General features: G+C 39.0%; 1 long non-coding RNA gene across 1 annotated transcript in view; it reads right to left on the bottom strand.

Annotated features, from left to right (window-relative positions):
- Positions 1-268: 268 nt before the first annotated feature.
- The window catches only part of LOC125923788 (uncharacterized), an 85909-nt gene continuing 65254 nt past the window's right edge, over positions 269-20923 (bottom strand). Inside the window, exon 6 of the long non-coding RNA XR_007458159.1 lies at positions 269-537. This is a non-coding gene — a long non-coding RNA (uncharacterized LOC125923788). The remainder of the gene's footprint in view (positions 538-20923) is intronic.

Genomic DNA, 20923 nt, shown 5'->3' with positions numbered 1-20923 from the left:
AGTGATACATTGGACTGAGCTTAAGTTAACTGACTTTAGCTCCTTCTTAGGATGACCCAGGCATATTTCAACACAGTTCCATGGTATGTGGGTGGCTTCAGCTTGTTCTTGACAATGATAATAAAATAATACTTTTCTTTACCTCAAATAATGGCTCTCCTTAATCTATGGAAGACCAAATACTCTTTAGCTTCAAGATTAAGTCTAAATGAACTCTTTTCTTAAATCTTGAGATAGTTTTCTAAGCAACACTCATAATGAAGATAACTTTTTCACTAAGTTATCCAAGAAGACTTCACTCCTATTTTCTTCCTCATTCCGAACTGAAAGCCCTGTAGTATTAGTGTATATGCTATGTTTTATAGAATATTGTTGATACAGGCTAATGTCAACAGCACATGGAAGAAAGACACAAAAGAGAAAACATGCAATGTTTAGATGCTTGCCCGTGGATCACTTCTCAATGAGGCGGTGCTTCCACCGCCAAGACAATTTTTCAAAATAAAGTTGAATGCATATGTTCCTAGCAATTCATATCTGTGGAATTAAGAAAAGATGAATTATAATACATTTTACCAAATGTAAGGACTGCTAAAGGAATTAGCTACCCCCCCAAGGAAACCCCCTGTCTGTCTTATAATAGCCATAAAAAATTAAGAAAGGAGATTTAGATGTAAATATGCATATAATAGACATTTCACTCAAGAATGTGGTGACCAAAACACCAAGGCTGAATCCCCCATCAACCAAGATAACATTTACTCAAAAAAGAAAAGCACTGGTAAATGGGAAGGGGAAGGCATTTTTTCTTTAACTTCTGATATAATTACAAATAGTTGCAAAAGTTATATAAAGAATTCCCATGTATTCTTCTCCCAGATTTTCCAAATTTTACTTTATCCTTTCTCTCTCTCTGCGCACACACACACACACACACACACATATTTTTTTTTCTGAACTATTTGAGAATAATTTGTAGATATGATGCCCCTTTACCCCTAAATTCTTCAATGTGCTTCCTAAAAGAGTCCTAAATATCACAGTATCATTATCAAAATCAGAAAATTAATGCTGCTACAATCATCTAAACTCCAGATTTATTTAGGATTTGCCAATTATCCCAGTAATGTCTGCTATAGCAAAAGAAAATTCCAATTCATAGATTGCAGTCTGGTATGTTTGGCTCATCTCTAATCTAGAGCGATTTCTCAATCTCTTTCATGATATTGACATTTTTGGGGAATGCAGGCCTGCTCTTTTGTAGCCTATCAATCAGTTTGTGTTTGATATTCCCCCTGATTAGGTTCAGGTATGTATTTTTGGCAGGAATGCCCCAAGAGTGATGTTGTTTTCCTTTTCGTATCAGTAGGCACGTGATGTTGATTTGGTTGGTTCTGGTTAATGGGTTACTAGTGAGAAAAAGAAAAGCAGTCCCTGACTTCTGCTGTCTGAGAATGCCACCATCTAGGCCTTGGTGTTGCTAGGAGATGCACTGGCACTCAGAGCTGGGCCTCGGTGCTCTTGTGTTGAACAGAAACTGTTTCCCAGAATATCAATATTAGTCAAGGCCACTCTGGGACCTTGTGACAAGACCCCTCCATTATCATGTCTGAACACAGACAAAACAATGAACGCTGTCATCATTGCACTAATGGCCAAACCTCCCTCTATCTTGGGTAATATGTATGCCTGTGGCTGCTTTGCCAATTATGGCTCTAGCTTCAGTCTAGTCTTCCTTCCTTCTGTATATGATTTCCTGAGATACCCAATGATAGAATTACCCATACTTCCTGACAGCTTCCAATTCAGAACCATTTTCTTTACCGCTCTCCAGAGTTACCTAACCACCCCCAAATCCTGTAAGTCCCTTCTAACTTCCTTTCACTGAACCGTCCCATGGTTTCTCATGGTGTGCGTTGTTCCTTACTGCAACAATAATCCCAGCTTGCTCGACTACAGGTGTGTTCCTGGTGGTCTTAGCCTGATGCTTAGATGCTTAGAACTGATGCTAGTGATAAACATTGCTCAGTTGAGGGGCGCCTGGGTGGCGCAGTCGGTTGAGTGTCCGACTTCAGCCAGGTCACGATCTCGCGGTCCGTGAGTTCGAGCCCCGCGTCGGGCTCTGGGCTGATGGCTCGGAGCCTGGAGCCTGTTTCCGATTCTGTGTCTCCCTCTCTCTCTGCCCCTCCCCCGTTCATGCTCTGTCTCTCTCTGTCCCAAAAATAAATAAAAAAAAAAATGTTGAAAAAAAAAAAAGAAAAAAAAAAACATTGCTCAGTTGAGACTACTTACATATCCTGGTAATATCTACCTTTCTACCAGTTTTAGCATCCACGGATGATTCTTGCCTGAATCAGTTATTACTAAGATGGTTGTGATTTCTAATAAGAAATATATGTGGTCTTCCTCCCATTTCTGACACAAAACTCCTAAAACCTTGGGGAATTTCTTAAGCCAGGAGGGCAATACAGGTATCTTTTGTTATTTTAATGAGGTGACTTTTGCAATGCCCCTAGACCACCTAAGGACAGGGGTTGTCACCAGAGAAACAAACCATGTAATTAGAGGGTTGGAATTATCAGTCCTACCCCCCTGACCTCCGCTGAGGAGGGAGGGGCTGGAGATTAAATCAGTCACCCAAAACCAGTGATTTAATCAACCATGCTTGGGGCGCCTGGGTGGCTCAGTCGGTTGGGCGGCCGACTTCGGCTCAGGTCATGATCTCTCAGTTCGTGAGGTCGAGCCCCACGTCGGGCTCTGTGCTGACAGCTCAGAGCCTGGAGCCTGTTTCAGATTCTGTGTCTCCCTCTCTCTGACCCTCCCCTGTTCATGCTCTGTTTCTCTCTGTCTCATGAATAAATAAACGTTAGGGGCACCTGGGTGGCTCAGTTGGTTAAGTGGCCGACTTCGGCTCAGGTCATGATCTCTCAGTTCGTGAGTTCGAGCCCCGCGTCGGGCTCTGTGCTGACAGCTCAGAGCCTGGAGCCTGTTTCAGATTCTGTCTCTCCCTCTCTCTGACCCTCCCCCATTCATGCTCTGTCTCTCTCTGTCTCAAAAATAAATAAACGTTAAAAAAAACCAATTAAAAATAAATAAATAAATAAATAAACGTTAAAAATTAAAAAAAAAAAATCAACCATGCTTATGCCGTGAAGCCTCCATAAGGACAAGGTTCGTAGAGCTTCTAAGTTAATGAACACATAGAGATGTAGGGAGACTGCCATGTAGGGAGATGTAGCAGAGAAGCTCCGTGCCCCTTCCCACATACCTTGTCCCATGCCTCTCTTCTACCTGGCTGTTCTTGAGTTGTATCTTTTTATAACAGATAGACAATCTGGTGAATAAATGGGGTTTCCTGAGTTCTGTGAGCCGCTCTAGCAAATTCATCAAACCCAAGGAGGGAATAATGGGAACCTCTGATTTATAACCAGGCAGCCAGAAGTACAGGTAACAACAACCTGTGCTTTAGACTGGCATCTGAAGTGGGGGTAGAGAAGAAAAGTCCTGTAGAACTGAGCCCATGACCAGCAAGCTGTTGCTATCTCGAGGTAGATGGTGTCAGAATAGGTTGAACTGTAGGACATCCATTTGGAGTTGGTGTCCAGAGAACTGTTGGTGTTAAGGGAAAACTGCATCCCTATCCTGCCCCATTGAAATGGGGTCCAGGAATCCAAAATCCTGCCAAATGGTAATTTTTTTCAATTTTCATCATTTTTTCTACAGTAAGAAGTTAGATTTCTATCATAAGGAAAAGCTTTCCATTCTCCCCTATTTATTGACATTATTTTGGACTTCGCTGTATTCTTATTTTATTCCATCGATCATAATCCTTTAATATGTTATTTATTTTGACGGTCATATTATTTCAGGTTTGTCTTGTGGAAGCTCCTTCAAACTGGCCCGTGTATTCTTTGGATTTGTCTCTATCATTCTTTGACAGATGAAAGGTAAAAAGCATGTCCTCGACAATAGCGGCTTTAACTGAAGAGCATTTTACAGGATAGGTATAGTATGGTCCTTATGGACAAGCACGCCCAGCGCTGTATAGGAGCAATCCCTCTTCCTAACACTCTGATTAAAGTCTAGCCATAGTTTCATCCAGCCGCCATCCTTACAGTTACTGGTCTGTCCTCCCAAGTGTCAGCAATGACAATGATACCCTTCGTATCAGCAATGGGCTTCCACCAATCCTCAGCTGGTTTTCCCCACTGCTCCATTGACAATTAGTTTGAAGATGCCTTATGCCACGGTGAAACCTGTGTTTTAAAGTACAGAAACACCTTTCCAGTTTCTCTGCTACAGCACTGGCACTGGCATACTGCTATCAGCCTTAAAATTCAAAACTGTTTGCCAGGAGGCAAAATCGGTGGTAGAAAGCAGGAAGTCTACCCACAGAATATATTGTGTTAGTCATGAGGATGCCAACAAGACATACTTTTCCCCCTAAAATTTTTTGCCTTCAAGCAATATTAGCCTTTGAGCACGGACCAGACCATATACCACAAAGTATACGCTGAAATCAGAATATCTCAACAGACAGTTCATGAATGTTTCCAGGGAAGATTTACTAATGACAAGACAGATATAAGAATTGTATCTTCTGTCCAGTGCTCATTGGGCTTAGAGCATGGGAAAAATATAGATATGTATACAAACAACACATATATTAATAGTATGTTCTAATGGATTGTTATATACATATATATAGGAAAAATATAGATATGTATACAAACAAACATGTATATTAATAGTATGTACTACTAGTACATATCTCTATTTTTCCCACGCTCTAAGCCTAATGAGCACTGGACAGAAGACATATATATATATATAGATAGATAGATAGATATAGATATAGATATAGATATAGATATATATAAGATGTATATATATATATATATACATATATATATGTAATATTTATGTATACATGCATGGAAGTAATTCAGAGAAGATCAACACTGTAACACTGTCTAGGACAGTGTGAAACAGAGTATTGTGACCAAAGTGTGTATCTGTGAAAGGAGAAGCAGAAATGGGGAAATTAAATGAAGAGGGAAAGGCAGCTGAATTGCTTGGATGTAGTATAGATACTGTCATCTAGTAACAAGATGTTTTCCTGATATTTTAAGCATTGTTTTTGTTAATTTCTTGAATAATAACGTGGAAAAATGAACGTAATTGTAATTATGCAAGGATGGATAAGAAATAAAATTATTACGGAAGTAGAATATCCTGATTGCATAGGCACTGATACGAGAATTTACACATTCAATATGTGCTATAGCAATAAGACAGACAGAAGATAGATTCACCATCAATGATTTAAAACAATTTTGCATTTTCTTCATATACTGTTCATTTTGTAGCATATATTATGTTAATCAGAAGACTGGTATCAGGGAGAATTTTCATTTCCTCTTAAACTTTACCTTGAGGAATTGAAACAACTAGCCTTTGATTTGTTTTTTCACTGTGCAATTTCAGTTACCAATTTTACATAGTATTAAGTATATTCATTATTACTCAAAAGCCATTTTTAAGAGAAATGTCTAGATATGTAATTTCAAGCAAAGATTAATTTCAAATAAGAGAACATGCCCTAGGTTACTATTTCCCTCGTAAGTCAATGACTGTTAATATAAATTTGACCCATTTTTCCTTGTACACATAACCAGGTGGAATGTGGGCTTAATGAAAAAATGGAAAATTATGTAAGAACGGTTATTAACCATACTTTTATAATTACTGTGATTACATTCAAAAAGAAAAGTCTGCTCGTGAATTTCAGGAGGATCCGGAATTCTCCCCAGACTTCTTTTATCTATTTCCTGATTTACTGAACAAACATTTCTGCCCTGCAGGATGTATACCAGTCTTCCATAATAATCCTGGAAGACAAGAGACAAGAGAATATTCTCCTGGACAAGAGAATAATATGAAGTCCTTTAGGAGCTCAAAGAAGGATGAAATGTTGGCCAAGATTAACTCCTATTTTTAAAAGTTGAATCACTTTAAGTGTATTAGCTAGCGCTAGATCAAAGTGAAACCTCAAACCCACACGTACCACACATCCCATTATACCTTGGAAGCAACAATGTCCAACTCTGCGAAAAGAAATAATGCAAGGGAGAGTGTCACCTTGTTGCAGAGATGAAGACTGTGATGGGCATGCTTTGAGAGGTAAGATAATACAGTGTAGTCATCAAAAGCACAGACTTGGGAGACTCCCTGGTTGAATCTTGGCTCAACTACTGTGACCTTAGGTAAATTATTTTTTAATTGTGTGCTGTACCTCCTGCCCAGTATCATTAGGTTGTCAGGAGGAAAAAGTAAATTAACAAGTGCTAAAAGACCCTGAGTAGGTCAGTTAGACTTTTAATAAATAAGGAATACCCATTGAATGAGCTGATGTAGTGAGGTCCTTCTACACGCAGGACATTGTGCTTGGGCTTAGACGGTGCCTCCTAGAAGGATCTTTAATATGGTTGATGTGAAATTATCTAGTAAGCTTTACAAAACTGATTCAATGACCATTCTATTTGCCAACCAGCTTATGTCCTGTGTCCACTTGCCCTTATTTAATCAACAGTAAGTTGGAAACGCATACTTATGCTATATTAAGTGTTGGTAATATGAAAATGCATGAGACATCATCTCGGTCTTGGAGGGCCATCAATGGTAGTTGAAGACAGGACATACACAACCAATGATTACAAAAGGTGGCATATATCAAGTGATGGCCTAGACAGAAAATATATTTGTATGGGTACTGATGTTCAAAGGAACAATCATTATCAGGGTCACCCTTTTTTCAGTTAAGCATGACTGACTCAACCATTTCCCCTTGAATTACTGTTTCAATTTTGTTTTGCTACTCAAGGCTTGATGTTTATTTGGTCCACTCCAGTTCTAAAAGTTCTATTTCACTGGGATTTTGTTTGTTTTGTTGTCATATTGTTGTTTTGTTTTATATCCCTTAAGAGTTGCAAAGCAACTTGAGTGCTAGATGCATGGGTTAAATTTTTTGTATCCTAGTTCACTTTGCACGGTACATGTTGGTGCCATCTATTCACAGGTGCCAAATACACACCGATATACATGTGTATTAATAAATAAATAAAATACACGGAAACCAGAAGTTAATCCACATACCAAAGTCTAAATTAGACAAGTCTCTTTTCAAGTGAAACACCGTATAGATTATTAAGTTTGTTTTGCCTATCTGCAACCCGAGGATGGTACAGACAACCGGTAGGAGAAATGGAAGAGGGCAATTAACAGTGATAACAGATTTACAGCATACATTTTGTAAAAAGCTGAAGAGATTTGCGTTCCTTAGCCGTAAGAATGTAACGTCATGACCGAAAGTCACTCCCCGGGGATTGTCTGAAAATCATTTCCAAAGGAAGAAGAATACAGGTAATTGGCCTTGAAATGAGCCAGAATCATTTAAGTTCGTGATCAGAAAATTGAAAAGAACTGAGCAGTAGTGCTACTCCACCAGTGACCTGCAGACAGTCAGTGTTGGCACGGTCAGCCAGAACTGCCGATGTCTAATTTCCACTGCAGAAAGGGGTGCGTTTAGTAATCTGTTTTTTTTTTTTTAATTTTTTTAAACGTTTATTTACTTTTGAGACAGAGAGAGACAGAGCATGAACGGGGGAGGGTCAGAGAGAGAGAGGGAGACACAGAATCTGAAACAGGCTCCAGGCTCTGAGCTGTCAGCACAGAGCCCCGACGCGGGGCTCGAACTCACGGACCGCGAGATCATGACCTGAGCCGAAGTCGGACGACTTCGCCTGAACCACCCAGGCGCCCCAGCAATCTGTTTTAACAAGCCTTCCAGGTGACTGATGCGAGCTCACATTTCTTAAACACTGCTTTAAAAGATCTTTGCTGGGAAGAATGTACATGAAACACTCATCAGAGAGGGCGGGCTTTTATTTCTCACAAGACTGCTAATCTGAATGGCAATGTAACTGACTGAGTGATTATCTCCAGACCAAACTGGCACTGCGCACTGATGATTGCAATTGCTGCCTGCGAGCCCATTAGACTTCTGCCCCCAACAGGGATGGGAACAAGTGGGTGGTGCAGGCTTGGGAGTTCTAGGCACTCCCTCTGCTTACCTTGAGAGCTCAGGACCCAGCAAAGACTGCCAGCTAAGGATTTTTAGGATAGATGAAAGTGCTAGAAAAAGGTGATAGAAGGAGAAGGGTGAAAAAATGGCAGGAGATAATGCAGTGACACAAATAGGGGACAAGGGTAGAAAAAGAAAAAGAGTGCGAAGGAAGTATGAACACGAGAATATGAGAAGAAAGAGAGGAGAGTCTATCTAAAGTCAGAGTTGAGTTCAGTAAGAGGCAAGAGAACAAAAGAAAAAGTCTGGCGGTCGCTAGTCAAGGGAGCTGCTAGAAGGGTTAGAGGCACCAGTGTGAAAAGTGCAGCAGTGCTTGGCAAACCATGAGCACCATGAAAAGGCGGGTTAGGACTAGGACTGCAATGTAAAAAAACAAAGTGTAAGAGCAAGAGATTAGAAAGCACATTAGCTGGAGCGCCTGGGTGGCTCTGTCGGTTAAGTGTCCAACTTCAGCTCAGGTCATGATCTCACGCTTCTGAGTTCAAGCCCCACCTTGGGCTCTGTGCTGACATCTCAGGGTCTATAGCCTGCTTTGGATTCTGTGTTTCCCTGTCTGCCCCTCCCCCGCTCATGCTCTGTCTCTCTCAAAAATAAATAAACCTAAAAAAAAAAAAAAACCTTAAAAAAACAATAAAAGCACATTAACCAACCATGTTCCAGGGGTAATACAGGATCAGTCCTTTCTGAAGTAAGGTGATGAACCGGATGACCTCTATAGTCCTTCACAATTAATGGTTAGTACGTGGCCGCTATGTTATACGGAATGTGTGCACACAATTAACTAGAAAATACTTGTGGTATTTTTTTTTTGGCAAATTGAATAGGTACTTTTATTGGCACATCTAGGCCATTTGTTTCAAAAAGTCATCTTTACATTACATGAAGAATAATTTTAAAAAATATTTACAGAGTAGTAAGGCTACTGAGAAATTCTTTTAAATTTTTGTTTTAAAATGTAACATACTTTAAATTTGACAAAAGCTCATAAAAATAGAAAAATCCTGTTTTGGCTGACCCAGCATATCTAAACACAATGGGGTGCCTTCTTAATTACTTCCTTTAATATGCTGAGCTTAGTTTCAGAATTCATTAGGGATCAGACTTCCAGGAGAATTTCCTGTTTGTTTTGGCTAAATTATTATTGGTGAATTATAGAGAAAAATAGAACATATCAATTGATTATAGATCGTCTTTGGAAAGTATGAAATGAAAATACAAGAAAGAAAATATATCTGCCCAGAATCTAGCTATAGAAACTACAGGATGATCAGAGTATATCTCAGAATACACTAGTGAAATTCAACTCTGTCATTGGCCAGTTTTAGTAACGACTGGCAGCATATGGGTTTGTTCAAAGCAACTAGAAACATATTTACTTTTTCCTTTTTAGTGAGGTTACCAGATGGCCCCAAGAAAAGGATATGATTTTGCTCCAATTCTACATATCCAGAAAATAAAAATCTTAATGTATTATAGCTTTCATGATTTCCTTGTGATTGTACACACTGAGGAAATGATGTTATACCAAGAAAACCCCAACCCTTTAGGAACCAATCTAAGCATGAAGGCATTCAAAGATATTCAAAGACATGCTTTGTGTGGCGTTCCCTGGTACCAATAGGAAACATGAGTTTATTAGGCAGAATGACGAAACATGCTCTTTGTTCTCAGAAAAGTTGCAACACCCTGTGTGTGTGTGCATGTGTGTGTGTGTGTGTGTGTGGCTGGCTGTATTACTGACCAGAAGGTAAGCCATGTGGTAGCCATATGCTTCTCTGGTTAACAGAATCAGAAATTGCTTTCCTAGGTCTACACATTTCCTAGGATTTGTTTCTTCAAGTATAGATTCCATTATCCAAATATTGATAATGCCATATTATTTTAAATATTGTATTCTGGAGTAATGTTTAGTATATGTGCTGCTGAAGCAGGCACAACTGAAGTAATGTTTAAATTCAATGACCCATGCTATTGGTGCTAGTTAGTCCAATTGATTAGGGAAGATTTTTAATGAGTACTAAATTGGAATTACACAAGGTAATTAGTATTTTAGTCCCTAGTGCAAATAGCTCTAATCTCAGGACATCCTACAAATAACAAAGGGGATAGGGTGACAGGGTAAGGATAATTTCTATCAGCATCTTTACAGATCAATGAATATATCACATCTGCTTAAATACTTAAAGTGTGGGTGGATTTAGGTGGTCCAAAATAACCATGTCCTGGGGAAAGCCATATGTGGGCATAAATCTATAACTGTGCCTGACACACAAGAATAAACTTGACTTGGGGCTCCTGGTGGCTCAGTCGGTTGAACGTCTGACTTCAGCTCAGGTCATGATCTCACAGTTCGTGGGTTTGAGCCCCGCATCAGGCTCTGTGCTGACGGCTTGCCCAGAGCCTGGAGCCTGCTTCAGATTCTGTCTCCCTCTCTCTTTGCCCCTCCCCCGCTCATGCTTTGTCTCACTCTGTTTCTCAAAAATAAATAAATGTAAAAAAAAAAAAAAAATTAAAAAAATAAAAAAAGAAAGAAAGACAGAAAGAAAGAAAGAATAAACTTAATGCTGAATATTTAAGGAACTATTATACTCTTAAGAAATGTACTTTATTGCTTTATTCAAATACTGAATATTCACTGAAATAAACTGAAAAGCAATAGAATATATAAGGTTTGCTTTTTCTGACTAAATACCTCTGTTATGATGCAAATTAATTTCTTTGGGGCAAAAGTTTTGTTTTTTTAAAACAAAACAAAAAAAATTCAGAAACCTGAAAAATGTAACTAGTCCTGCAATATTTTATTTAATTACATAACTATTCATAAGTGACATTTACAATGTATGTGAAAAAACAGCTGACTGAATCTTTCCACCTACATAAAACTAACTTAAAAAGTAAACCTTTAGGGGTGCCTGGGTGGCTCAGTTGGTTAAGCATCTGACTGTTGATTTCAGCTCAGGTCATGATCTCTCACAGTTTGTGTGCTGACAGCAGAGAGCCTACGTGGGATTCTCTCCCTATCTCTGCCCTTCTCCTGCTTGCCCTCTCTCACTCTCTCTCTTTCAAAATAAATAAACATTTAAACATAAAAAAGTAAACCTTTAGAAACTAATAAATCTTAATATAATCCTTAAAATTCTCATAAATTAAATTAGAAATTTCTCTTACTTTTCCTCCAGTAGCTTTTACTTTCTATTCTCAAAAATTCATTCTAATACCAATTATAAAATGGACCCCAAATGATATAACTTAATAACTGAAAGTATTTTAAATGCCCCCCCCCCCAAAAAAAAAAAACTCTCAAAAAAGAGGTCGTTTTAATGATCGCTTTCACTAAAGATATTTTCTTATTGAAAGGATATTCTGGAAAGAAAAAAAAAAAGATTTTGTTTGCCATGAAATACTAGCTTACAAATTGATACTAAAACTCTTTTAAAAGAGTGATCCAAGGCTCACAAATATTTAGTGAGCATTTACTGTTGTGCGTGGTGCCCAGCACAGAGGTAGAACATACTCCCTATACTTCAAGGAACTGATGGTGCCAGAAAATGGATACAACAACATTAATACAAGATTGAGAGACACACAGGCCAAAGGAAAGCAGAAGGGGTTGAAAAAATAAAGGAGATTCTTCCTGCCTGGAAGAATTAAGGACAGTTCATAGGGGAAGAATTATTTGAGCTAGGATTTATAAGGGTAGATATGAGTATTTTGGTGGTGAAAGATGGATGGGAAGAAGAGCGGGATGATAGAAAGAAATCATGCGATCCAAAACATGGAGTTGGGACAGGACAGCCTACACTCTGGGGATGGTAAAGTCCAAGCTTTACCACTTGGTCCTCGGACTCGTGGATTCCTATTTCCTACTTGCAAATTCTCTCTCTCTGTTCCCTGAACTTGGAATGCCCTTCCTCTCATTCTCTCTACTATACTGTAGTCTATTAAGTGTGCAATAGCATTATGTCTAAAAAAAACAATGTACATACTTTCATTTAAAAATACTTCATTGCTAAAAAAATGCTAACCATCATCTGACCTTTCAATGAGTCATAATCTTTTTGCTGGTGGTCTTGCCTTGATGTTGATGGCCGCTGACTGATGAAGGTGGTGGCTGTTGAAGGTCAGGGTGGCTGCAGCCCTTTCTTAAATTAAGACACCAATGAAGTTTGCATTGACTCTTCCTTTCACAAACAATTTCTCTGTAGCTTGGGCTGATGTTTGATAGCATTTTACCCACAGTAGAGTTTTCAAAATTGGAGTCAGTCCTCTCAAATCATGCTGCTGCTTTATTAACTAAGTTTATATAATAGTCTAAATCCTTTGCTGTCATTTCAACAGTCTTCACAGCATCTTCACCGGGAGTAGATTCCATGTCAAAAAAACCCCATTTTATTTGTTCATCTATAAGAAGGAACACATCTGTGAAAGTTTCACTATAAGATCACAGCAATTCAGTCACATCTTCAGGTTCCACTTCTAACTGCAATTCTCTCTCTGTCCCCACCACATCTGCAGTTACTTCCTCCACTGCAGTCTTGAACTCTTTAAAGTCATATTCATGAGAACTGGAATCAACTTCTTCCAAACTCCTGTTAATATTGATATTTTGACTTCTTCCCATGAATCACCAATGTGCTTAATGGCATCTAGAATGGTGACTCTTTTCCAGAAGGTTTTACTTTATTTTGCTTAGGTCCATCAGAGGAATCACTACCTATGACAGCTACAGCCTTATGAAATGTATTTCTTAAATAATAAGACTTGAAAGTCTAATGCTCCTTGATCCATGGGCTGCAGAGTGGATGTTGTGTTAGCAGGCATGGAAACACCATTAATCGCATTGTACATCTTCATCAGAGCTCTTAGGTGATCAGGTGCATTGTCAATGAGCAGTCATATTTTGAAAGGATTTTTTCCTGAATGGTAGGTCTCAACAGTGGTCTTAAAATATTCAGTAAGCCACATTTTAAACAGCTCTGCTGTCATCCAGGCTTTCTTGTTCCATTACAGAGCAGATTTAGTGTAATTCTTAGGGGACCTAGGATTTCAGAATGGTAAGTGAGCACTGGCTTCAACTTAAACTCACCAGCTGCATTAGCCCCTAACAAGAGAGTCATCCTGTCCTTTGAAGCTTTGAAGCCAGGCACCAACTTCTCCTTTCTAGCTACGGAAGTCCTAGATGACATCTTCTTCCAGTATAAGGCTATTTAGTCTACATTGAAAGATCTGTTGTTAAGTGTAGCTGCCTTCGTGAATTATCTTAGCTGGATCTCCTGGATAAGTTGCTGCAGCTTCCACATCAGCACTTGCTTCACCCTGTGCTTTGATGTTATGGAGACGGCTTCTTTTTTTAAGCCTCAGGATCCCATCTCGGCTAACTTGCAACATTTCTTCTGTAGCTTCCTCATCTCATTCAGCCTTCATAGAACTGAAGAGAGTCAGGACCTTACTCTGGATTAGGCTTTGGCTTAAGGGAAAGTTGTGGCTGCTTTGATCTCCTATCCAGACCACTCACACTTTCTCCATACCAGCATGAGGACTGTTTCACTTTCTTATCATTCGTGTGTTCACTGGAGTAGCACTTTTAATTTCCTTCAAGAACTCGTCCCTCTGCTTTCACAACTTGGCTAGCTGTTTGGCACAGGAGGCCTAACTTTCAGTCTGTCTTGGCTTTTGACACACCTTCCTCGCTAAGCTTAATCATATCTAGCTTTTGACTTAAAGTAAGAGAAGTGTCACTCTTCCTTTCACGTGAACACTTAGAGGCCATCGTTGGCTTATTAATTGGCCCAATTTCAACACTGCGGTGTCCCAGGGAAGAGAGAGGCCCAGGGAGAGGAAGAACGATAGGGTAATGGCTGGTTGATGGAGGAGTCAGAATACACACAACATTTATTGATTAAGCTTGTTGTCTTATGTGGGCACGTGGTGCCCCAAAACAATTACAATAGCAACATGAAAGGTCACTGATCACAGATCTCCCTAACAAACACAATTATAGTGAAAACGTTTGAAATATTGAAAGAGTTACCAAAATATGACACAGAAACACAAAGTGAGCAAATACTGTTGGAAAAATGGCACCAATAGACTTGCTCCATGCAGGGTTGCCACAAACTTTCGATTTGTAAAAAAACACAGTATCTGCAATGTGCAATAAGGTGTGGCACAGTAAAACAAGGTATGCCTGTAAAAGGGAGTATTTAAAATCTTTGAGGGAGCCTTACCGAACACGGTGATTCATTGGATTTAGTGACTGTGGAAGAATCAGAGAACATTGAGGTCTGCAAGTTGGTTGAGTAGGAAAATGCGGATATCATTGACATCGATAGGAAAGAAAATAGAAGGTGCTGATTTTGGAAGAAGAGAAGATAGATTCACTCAAGATATTTGCTTGGTACCTACTATGTGCCAAGCACTAGGCCAGCACTGGACTACAGATTTGAAAGACACATCTCTTTTCTAAGGAACCTCAAGTCCTCACTCACTCATCAATTTCTTTACTATCTAATAAATAGGTTTTTTGAGGGAGGGGGTGGGAGAGGGGCAGAGGAGGAGAGAGAGAGAAAATCTGAAGCAGCCTCCATGCTTAGCGTGGAGCCCAACGCTGGGATCGAGCTCATGACCAACCATGAATCATGAGATCAAGACCTGAGCCGAAATCAAGAGTCAGATGTTTAACTGACTGAGCCACCCAGGTACCCCTCAATTAACATTTTTAAAGCACCAGATACTGGAGCAAAAATTAAGTAAGAAACCATCCTTGTCTTCAAGGAGTTCCCAGGTTGGTAGTGAAGACAGTCACCTATAAAAATGACCACCAAGCTTAAAGTGCTATCAAAGAAATATACCAGAATGTGTTAGATTTTGTTATTATTTTAAATTTAGAGAGTGTCAGGGGATCAGCCAGGTGGAATTATCTGTCAGGTAACTTTTGTCTGGCCTGAAATTGAGGAGTGGGGTTATGGCTAGGTGTGTTAGTAGATTTGCAGATTGTCCACATGGTTGAGAAGAAGGTTAAGGACAGTAAGTGGAGGGTGGCCAACACCTACATTCAGTGTATGGGAAAGCAAAGACGAAAAGGAGCCCCCCAAATGGGACAGAGTCTTGGACATATACAAATAAGGAAAATAGGAAAATACTAAAAAGGAGTACAGGAAAATGAAGAACGTCATATGGTGTGGCGGGCCCTAGTCTTCTTGGGAACAATCAAGAGGCAAACTGAAGAAAAGTGAGGAAGAATGATCTTTAATATGTGGTTTATCAAGGATCCCATTTTGCAAAGAAATCCAAGGAATCTGAAGAGCAAGTGGTCTGGCAACAGGCCACTGAGGTAACCTTCAGGAGAGCAGAACTGGGGGAGTAGAAATCATTTTATGAGGGTTTTAGGAGCCAGTAGATGGTGAAGAAATAGAACCACTGAGTGAAAAATGGTTCATAGAGCCTGGGCCCTACATGGAAGAAATAAAGTGGAATGTTAATGTGAAGGGGTAAGTACCAGGTTTAAGAGTTTTGTTTTTGCTTTTATTTGATATTTAGGATAGAAAAACTCAAGTAGTTTTCTAAGGGGAAGAAAGGACTGGCAAGGCATTAAAAATGAAAGAGACAAGAGTTGGGGATGGGGTGGTGCAGGGTGGGATGGGAAGGGACCAAAGCCTTAGGTGAAGCTGTCTTTATCCTTGGAAAGGAGACAAAAGACTCCTGTTGCTGAGAGGGCAGGAAGGAGAACAGGGTGGGCACAGAGAGAAAATAGTAAGGGGAAAACGGGGAATTTGCGTTAAGTTTTTGTTGAATGAAGAGTGAGGAAACAAGAATATGAAATGAGGGAGGTAACTGAGTGGTTTTGAGAAAAACAAATAATTTGGTACAGTTACCAGTGGCAATGCAACTAGGAATCGACTAGAGATCACAAGTATTTGTCAATCATGAGTGTGCTATGGGAACTCTGTGCAGGGTAATTTTTGGTTGTACAGGACTATCATGTGCACTGTAGGAAGTTTAACATCACTGGCTCCTATCCATTCAATGTCAGAATTGCTCCCCTGTCATTGTGATAACCCAAAATAGCCTCATTTGTTTCTAAATGCCCTGGGTGGAGAATCATTTAGCTGACATCAGACAGCCTGACTCTACAGCAGAATCAAATCACACTAGTATATAGCCTTCCCCAGTAACACTTAGGAACCTGAGCTCAGAGTCCAATAGTTTTAAAAGCTTTAAAAGGAGACAGTAAAAGAAACGTTCCTAGATTATTTTACTCCCTTGGTTGAGAATATTTATATCATCCCCAACCTAATCTCCGTAGATTTAGTTCTAGTAACAGCAATTGCTAATCACACATAGCATTTTAAAGCCGAATACAGTTGCACAGGAGACTAATTATTGCAATTCAGAGACATTTTTATAAGCAATGTTTGTCTAAATCCTGATCCTAAGCCTGGTTTTATAAGCCTGGCCCTTGGCCCAGAATGTAGGGGTGGGAGGGACGAGAATAAAAGTCCCATGAAGGCGGCTAAAAGGAAATCAGAGGACCTGGCTTCTAAGAGAGCTCCTGCCAAGGTCTCCTGGAAGAGTACTGCTATCCCACACAAACATGGCTCAGGTCTTGGGAGTTTGAAAATACAGCTGCTGATTTGCCCCAATAGTCAGAAATACTGACATAGTAGCAAAGCTTTCTATGGAAGACTTGTACCTGTCCAGACAGAGAAAAGGCAAGTTAAATACAGCTTACCAAAATAATTTATAGGAACTGATACTTAGTACTATCTCAGAGCTAGACCTCAGCTTATCTGGCTGTTCCTTAAGAAATTCTCAGTACGCCTGATCATGACCTCAGGCTTCCCTGGGGAAGGCGAAGCCAATGGGTTTCAACCTGCTAATAGCTTTGCCCTACTGTAACCCCAGTCTACTGGGTCATGGCTCTCAATTAAGCCTTGCCTGAGTGATCCTTCAGGTTGCAATCCCAGCCCATTTCAAACACTCCCACTCAAAACACTGATGGTGATCTGTCTGGTTTTGGTCCCTGCCTGTCTTCCCCAAACTCTTGCATAAACCTTCCAACTGCAATGCCTGGCCTTCTCACCTTGTTTATCAAAGTGTGGTGGCACTGATGGGCTCTAATAGCTACTGATCTGATATATCCAAACACCTAAAACAGGCTAAGACTTTTGATAAAACCCACGTAGAGTGTGAAGTAATAACAAATGGCTTTACTTGGGGCTGACGGAATGCCAAACATAATGTATAGCCTCACTGTCACTTCTAGGCATAAAACACCAATGAACCAAAATAAAGAATGCATTTAAGAAGGAACATTTTCCAAAATCAAAGACTACAGAAAAGATTATTTATATAGTAGTAGGAACATCTATTATACCACCTTTAGCTTTAATTGTTCTTATTGTTGATTTTGGATGGTAAATAAATTAATCTATTTATTGCAATCCTCTGGTCTTAGGCTGCTAAGGTATACGAATTTCTAAAAGTTAGCTATCAGAATGAAAAGAAGTTAAATAATAATGAAATGGTAAACTGATTAAAATAAAAATTGTCTAGGGGTACCTGGGTGGCTCAGTTGGTTAAGCATCTGACTTCTGCTCAGGTCACGATCTCAGGGTTTGTGAGTTCGAGCCCTGCATCAGGCTCTGTGCTAACAGCTCAGAGCCTGGAGCCTGCTTCAGATTCTGTGTCTCCCTCTCTCCCTGCCCCTCTCCTGCTCGTGCTCTGTCTCTCTCTCTCGAAGATAAATAAATAGTAAAAAAAATTTTTTTAATTGTATAGTTTTTCATTAAAAATATTAATCATCCTTAAAGAAAACATAACGTAGTCATATCAAACAATTCATATGTAATTTAGAGCTTTAAGATGTATATGCTATTCATATTTTGAATATATTTCTTATACTCTTATAAAGCTCCTTAATTTTAAGAAAATTGGACTATTTATAGTTCATTTAGAGTGAGCAACCAAAGATACTTGCATTTCATTAATAAACCTTCTCTGGCATATGATTCACGTAAGATTCTGACACTGAGGCAATATTTGAAAGGCCAACATACGATTTATATCAAGTTTCTCCCTAACTCATGTCACACACCTCTCTCCCATCTCCTAGATTTAGTGTTTGGACCACCCAATTTAGCCTATATCAAAGGGTCTCATACTGACCTGTAGATGCTCCAAATCCTGTCAATTCAACAAGTGTACAAGGAGTGTCAATTTAGTAAGACTGTTCATTTTGAAGGATAACAATCATGTATTCTGCCTTTCATATCTCCTATAATGTGGGCAAAAGATAAAAGTCCTAGAATTAAAATAAAAGCTATTGATCTGCTGATTCAAAATATCCTTAACTACTTAATGAGCCCCAGATATAAACATGGTGATCCAATCACTTAAGTTGAACCACACCTTATTACTAAATTCCCTTCCAGCTGTTCTTGGTGCAGAATCTTTTGGAAGTAATCCATGGCTTGAATAATTAGAAATATTTTTAAGTGTGGGTAGGAGAGAGGGTACCATGCTGCGATGCCTATTTGTGTACAAGACATCATATTAATAAGCACATATGCTAAAGATTGATCAAGATGACTAGTTAATTTGAAGTATCTTAATCTGATTCTATGGGAATATTGTGTAGTGCATGGGGATGGATGTGGGGGTAGAGGATGTGGAGGATACAGTGGACAAATTGTTGCCATTGAAGGGAATCCCCTGGTGGTGAGTATCATTCTCTTGGCTTTCCAAATGTCCATTTCTCTAATTTAGGTCATACTTAGGTATGTCAAATTCAGGCCATCCCTAATATTGCATGGGACATACAATGTCTATTTATGTTTATCTGAAATTCAAGTTTAACAAGGCATTCCTTACTATTTTATTTTATTTATTTTATTTTACTTTATATTTGAGATACTGATGTTTATTTTATTTATTAAATATAATTTATTATCAAATTGGTTTCCATACAACACTCAGTGCTCATCCCAACAGGTGCCCTCCTCAATGCCCATCACCTACTTTGCCCTCTGCCCCACCCTCCATCAACCTTCAGTTTGTTCTCAGTATTTAAGAGTCTCTTATAGTTTGCCTCCCTCCCTCTCTGTAACTTTTTTTTTCCCCTTCCCCTCCCCCATGGTCTTCTATTAAGTTTCTCAGGATCCACATATGAGTGAAAACATATGGTATCTGTCTTTCTCTGCCTGACTTATTTCACTTAGCATAATACCCTCCAGTTTCATCCACATTGCTGCAAATGGCCAGATTTCATTCTTTCTCATTGCCAAGTAGTATTCCATTGTACATATAAACCACATCAAGGCATTCCTTATTTTATCTGGTAACTCTGCTCTGGCTATCTCAAGGGGCTTTATGAAATTCTAAGAAAATTTATTTCATTCCTTTAATTTTTGAAACTAGGCACGTAACGGCATAAAAAGCGGCAACTTGCCAAGAGAGTACAGAAGATTGATGTAAAATCAAAGGATATTGGGATATTAAGTTTATTTAAAAGGCTACATTTCAGAGATCAAGGACCTTGGCTAATGTGCTTGCTGTTCTATTCCTGCCCACAACTGATGTTCTAGGGAATGGAAGATACTAAATATTTTTTGAGTGAAAGATGGCAGATATAAATGTCTCAATTTATTTTGAGAATGCAAACACTTCTCTCTTATCATCAGGAATAAAAAGCTGGTTAATCCATTCCTTTTAGTCACCTCAGCTCAAATAGCTCAAATACATACAACAGGTAATGGTGAAAGTGAAGTATATAAACTGGCTGTGGCCATAATCCAGATAGCTGGCAAGTGTAGACAAAGCGCCAATGGAGTCATTGTTTAAAAGATTTCAGATACAGGCACCTTTAACAGGAATGTGAACATTTGCATTAGAAACTCACTTGACAATAGAGATCTAGGTCCACTCTGATTTTTACATATATTTTTATGAAGGGACAACGATTTTATAGTCTACTTAAAAGGCATTTATTAAAACATATTCTAGTTATTCTTGGGATTTCAATAAAGAGATGAGTCAAAGGCATTCCATGAGGTTAAAAGGAAGAAGAACCAGGAAAGTCATTCTAAGGAGAAGGAAAGGATCCAGCAATTTCTAGAGAGGAAAAAAGGAGAAAGGAGTTTTAGGAGATGAAGAGATATTCTTTAAAAATACATGGGGCACCTGGGTGGCTCAGTCATTAAGTCTCCAACTCTTGATTTTGGCTCAGGTCATGATCTCACCATAGTCGGATCAAGCCCTGCATGAAGCCCCACATCGGGCTCTGTGCTGGGCATGAAATTGTCTCCTTCTGCCCCTTCCTCTGGCCCTCCCCCACCCCTCTGTGTGTCTCTCTCTCTCAAAAAATAAATAAATAAATAAATAAATAAATAAATAAATAAAATTAGATTAAAATAGAAATACATAAGTAAAGAAAATATATATGAATAAGGAAAAACAGAAATATGGTGATATAATGAAGTATTATACTATTTAGGTACATTAGGAAAAAGAAGATTGAAAGGCAGCTCTTGGCAAAGGCCAATTAATTCATAGAATATGTGCATCAAAATACTATAAAATAGGACTGGATTTTCTAGCCCCAAGAATGTTTAAAATATGAATACTTTTGCAAAAACTAATTATCATGTATGGAGAGCCACAGCTTATTTTAAGCACAGAATTTTCTTTGTTATGTCAAAAAGTAAAAGCTATACAGCACTGAACAACCTAATATAACTTAACCAATACAGTGAACAAAAACCTTATTTGTTCAAATCCAAA

The sequence above is a fragment of the Panthera uncia genome, chromosome B1 (genome assembly GCF_023721935.1).
Source record: "Panthera uncia isolate 11264 chromosome B1, Puncia_PCG_1.0, whole genome shotgun sequence".
Lineage (NCBI taxonomy): Eukaryota > Metazoa > Chordata > Mammalia > Carnivora > Felidae > Panthera > Panthera uncia.
Note: the sequence above shows the minus strand (reverse complement) of the source record. Positions and strands in the feature narration are given on the sequence as shown.